Here is a 5,221-nt window from a genome sequence, read left to right on the forward strand (position 1 = left end):
AACAATGTTGAAGATGTAGGGACATTTAAGGGAGATAAATAAAGGCATTTTGAGATCACTTCAAGCCCGAATTGTGTGAAACTGGGGCAGATAGAACATAAAGAACCCCTATTGAAATGCATCATGCCGCATCAATTTGAATATAAAAGCAAGTTTGCCCCAATTTGTAGGGGGCCGTTCGTGGTAATGAGAGTGAGAGTGTTGTCCAATGGTGCTTTGGATATAACGAATGTAGAAGGCGAATGTGTGGGTGCGGTCATCAAGTCTGGCACAACCAAAAGATGTTATAAATGTTTTCCTTGGTTTGTTTAATTGTGTTGTTTCTACTTGGCATATTTTGAGGGTTGGAATGACGAAGGCATTTTGTTCTGCTATCTAAACACTTTATCCCTCATCACCTATTTTGAGCCTTATTTATTTTTCTTTCATACCCCTCTTTCGGGATCAATGACACAATTTAGAAACGCAAGTGCGGAGGATAAGAAAGTGAAAAGAAAAAGAAAGAATCAACAAGAAAGGAAAAGGAGAAGAAAAATGAAAAGAGAAAAGAAAGAGAAAGAAAAGAAAAGAAAAGAGAAAAGCAAAAAGAAAAAAAAGAAAGAAAAAAGAAGGAAAACAACAAAAAGAGAAAAGAAAGAGAAAGAAAAGAAAGAGAAACGAGAAAATCACAACAACAAAGTAATTCCTATGTCATGAACTACGTTTGACCTGATTCCTTTTAAGGATACGTAGGAAGCCTCATGGTTCGGTCTCATAAAAAAAAAAAAAATCCAAAAAGTCCTCGAGCAAGAAACTGGGGCAGAAGTTGTGGTTGTTGTAAGAAATCTGATTCCGAAAGTTGTAACTTTAACCCATTAAAGTTGTTTTGAGTCTTTTATACTCTTTCCTTCTAACCCTGTCCAAAAGCTCACATTACAGTCCAAAGAAAGACCTTCTGATCAGTCTTTGAGAAATGCCAAGTCGAGCAGGTAAAGGTAATTCATGTCAGGGGCAGCACTCTGGTTCAAGCAGGAAAAACAAAATGAGAGAGTCTTATTGGTGAAAACCTTACGGGCACCGTAAGGTGACGATAGCTGAGAGAAATAAAAAATGAGAGAGTCTTATTGGTGAAAACCCTTGCAGGCACCGTAAGGCAACGGTAAGTCGAGAAAAAGAACAAAATGAGAGAGGCTTGATGGTGAAAACCCTTCGGGCATTACAAGTCGAATAAGGATTGTGAATCAGATTGGATGATCGGAGCATTGAAGCCCAGTTTCACGGTTTAGAGGTATAACAGGAGTTGAACATCGAACTTGCTCAACAGAATAGTCTACAGGTGCATGTCATGGTCATTAGAGTTGGTATCCACATCTGATAGGTTTCTACTTTGTAGTTTTCTTGTTAGGAATCACCTCTTTCCTTTGTCCTTTACTCTGTTCCTTTTGTCTTGTTTACTTCCTCTTCCTGAGTCTGTTTGGTCAAAATAAGGAGAAATGACTTCAAAATCTGCCACCAGCTTTCCAATTGTACAAAATGGGATCTGGCCAGCACATCAGTATCAATAGTCGGGAAAGAATAATAAGCGCACTGAGTTGGTAGAAATCAACATGCTTTGGGATCCATGAGAAACACAAAGGTTTGGTATATTTCAATTCGCGAACAGTGCAACAGATGGAGGATGTTGGGTGAACGGGTCAAAGGTATTATCTGTGATGAGGTCAACAAAGAAAGTGTTTAACCAGTGACAAGCGAGGTTTTCCAAGTAAAAATCAAAGTTATCATGACAAGTGAGGAAACAATAGACTTCAAGGCCAAGGCCAGTGATTTAAGTCAGGAAGAACAGCATGCGCACTAAGTGGATGGAAATTAACGTGCTTTGGAATTCATGAGAAACACAAAGGTGCAGTACATGTCAACACAAGAGCACGATGCAACAGATGGAGGATGTTAGGTGAATGAATCAAAGGTATTCTCCGTGAAACACAAAGGTTGGTAAATGTAAGTTCATGAGCAATGCAACGGATAAAGGGAATTGGGTCTGAACGAAGAAGGGGTATTTTCTGTGATAAGGATGACAGAGAAAGTGGTTAGTCCATAAGAAAACAAGGTCCTCGAGTGGAAATCAGTTATCATGGGAAGTGAAGGAGCAATCGCCCTCAAAGTCAAGACCACAAACCAACCACCACATTTTAAACTAACAAGATTTTTCTTGGATTGAAACAGGGGCAAAAAAGTTGTTTGTGCAAGAGGAATCCTCCATGAGGGAAAAACAAGAGAAGTTAGGAGTCCGCCTGGAGAATAGAGACATGCAATTCAAGTTGTAGTCGAAGTCAGGAGCCCACCTGGAGAATGGAGGTATTAAATTTTTAAGTAGTCGAAGTCAGGAGCCCGCCTGAAGAACAAAGGTATACAATTCAAGTTTCGGAAATCAGGAGCCCGCCTGTATAACAGAGGTATTTCAAGTCAAGTTTTAGTCAAATTCTTATTAATATCCAGTAACATATACCCAGTTTCCAAACTGGGGCAGAAAGTTTTCTTGGTTCGTTTATTTTTATGAAGTCAGGAGCCCGCCTGGATAATAGAGGAATACATTTCAATTTCAAGTTCAGTAGTCAGGAGCCCGCCTGAATAACAGAGGAATACATTCAATTTCAAGTTTCGGAAGTCAGGGGTCCGCCTAGAGAATAGAGACATACAATTCAAGTTTCAACAATCAGGAGCCCGCCTAAAGAACAGAGGTGATACAATTCAAATTTTTAGTTCTCAATCGATTTCTTTGTCTTTTGAAGTCAGGAACCCACCTGAAGAATAGAGGTATACAATTCAAGTTTCGGAAATCAGGAACCTGCCTGGATAATAGAGGAATACATTTCAAATTTCAGAAGTCAGGGTCCGCCTGGAGAATAGAGACATACAATTCAAGTTTCGGAAATCAGGAGCCCGCCTGTATAACAGAGTTCAGTAGTCAGGAGCCCGCCTGGAAAGCAGGGAATACATTTCAAGTTAGCAGTCAGGGAGCCCCGCCTGGAGAATAGGGTCAGTTTTTACTTTAGTCAAGCTTAGTTTACAGTTTTCCTCCTAGTCTATTCTTTAGTTTAATTTCATCATTGCATTAATAATACATGTGGTTTACGATTTTGCTAACAACTCACAAATCTTCCTAGTGCAAACTGGGGCAGAAAATTTCTTTGTTTTGTCTATTTTGTTGTAATCAGGCGCTCACCTGGAGAACAAGGGAAAACAACTCAAGTTTCTAGGGAAAACAGTTTCGAAGGAAGACAGTTCGAGTTTCAGGGAAAATGGTTCAAAGTGTAAGGGAAAATAGTGTCAAGTAACAAGGGAAGACAGTTCAGGTTCAGCAATCAGGCGCCCACATGAAAAAAAAAGGGAATTCAATTCAGAATGCAATTCAGAAGTTGATGAAGGATGTGAGCTGCTCAACACATGGCCGAGGTCACAAGCACTACATGTCCGGTCCTGACCCAAAAGCTGTAGAAGAACGAGCCAGCACCTGCAGCTAACAAGTGTCAAGGTTCAAATCTAAAGTCTATATGAAGAACCATTCAAGACTCAAGATCAAGCTTTAGAAGACTTATAGATAGGAATCTTGTAGCTCGTAGTCGATAGGCTTAGCTAGTCTTTTTCATCTTTCGATTTTTGATGTAATAACAGGGACCGCAGACCGGAACCTCGACGGAATGGAACCTCGACGGAACGACACCTCGACCGGATCTCCACCTCGGCATACTCCATCATCTCACTCATCTCTGAACTACACGTGGCCTGATTCCTTTATAGCCAAGGATATGTAGGCAGCCCAGATACCAGGGCTCGGTCACACTCCCTTCTCTCTTAGTCTTAGTCTCTCCAAATAAGGGTCAGGTCAAACACCTGTCTAGTCAGTCTTTGTCTAAAAACTTTGTACGTTTTCAGTCTAAGAGGGGCAGCTGTAGACATGTGATTTTTGATCCTCCCCAAGATCTTTCATATATTAGCGTAAAATATTTAATTTAGGCATAATATAGATATTTTAAGTAATTTTGACTCTCTTACTCTATTTTATTACAAGAAAACAAAATCACAAAATAGGTTCATTAATGTTTTGTAGTCATTTTTATTAAAAAAAAATCTTAAAAAATATATACAACAATAGTATCGTATTTTTATTTTAATATGATATTTTGAAAATACCAAAAATAGATTTGTTTTAATGGTTAGTTTTATTTTAATAATTATTTGAATAGTAGGAATAATTAACAAATGGGCGCGTATTTTAATCTCATTCGCGGCAAAAGAATAGAGCTTGGGCTCGAGCAACCCATCTTTAGGCCTAATTTTGAACCTAGCCCACAATTACCAAGCCCATAATTCCTAGGCCCATACCCCTTAACCTAAAACCCTACCACTAACCTAAACCTATATATATGAAACAAAGCCTAAAACTAAAGGGGGGGATGAACAAAAGATGAAAAAAAGCTGCGCATGAAAGAAGGGGAACACTGAAAGAAAGAAAAAAGCTGGAAAGCAAAGGGCTGCGCCGAAAACGACCCCTCCATCGGATCTCTTTGTTGACAAACGAAGAAGGCTTCTTCGTTTAAGAAGCTGCGAGAAAAAGGCTGCGCATCAGCAATCCCTACCACCACCCTGCGTCACCTACTTCAATTCCCCCACCTTTCTTCATTTTTCCCAGCGAAAACCGACGTGAAGAACAGCCTAGCCATCATTGAATGTTTTGTTTGAGAATTATTCACTGCTCGATTTTTTTGATATAGTTGCTGTAATTGCTGAGGTTCAATTATTTCCTCTCATTGCATGCTAATGCCAAGTTTAATCTGTTTTCAGACCTCTTTCCATGGTTTATCTACTCCTTGTAGTTGTAAATATCCTACGTGTTGGTTTCCATATAATTTACTAAAAGTAGCACGAGCAGATGTCCACATTGGATTTGGTCTTTAATCGTTCAATTGAAAGAATGCACACCGATCATGTAACTTCTACTTATTTGTTGATGTGGTTTGACACTCAAATCCTAATGGTGTACGAGTATCATTTTGTTGGTTTAGATCATTTTGTGGTTTCTGAAAATTTGAACTAAAAGCTTATCATCTTAGGCATTCCTTTTGGGCAAGGCGTTCCTTTCCCATACTGAAAATATCGTGTGATTAGTAAACGTGGTGACGGAACATTCATTGATCGGATATAAGTATATGAGTTGCTCGGATATGAGTATGAATCCAGGTAC

The sequence above is a fragment of the Nicotiana sylvestris genome, chromosome 6, assembly GCF_000393655.2.
Source record: "Nicotiana sylvestris chromosome 6, ASM39365v2, whole genome shotgun sequence".
In the NCBI taxonomy this organism is placed as follows: Eukaryota; Viridiplantae; Streptophyta; class Magnoliopsida; order Solanales; family Solanaceae; genus Nicotiana; species Nicotiana sylvestris.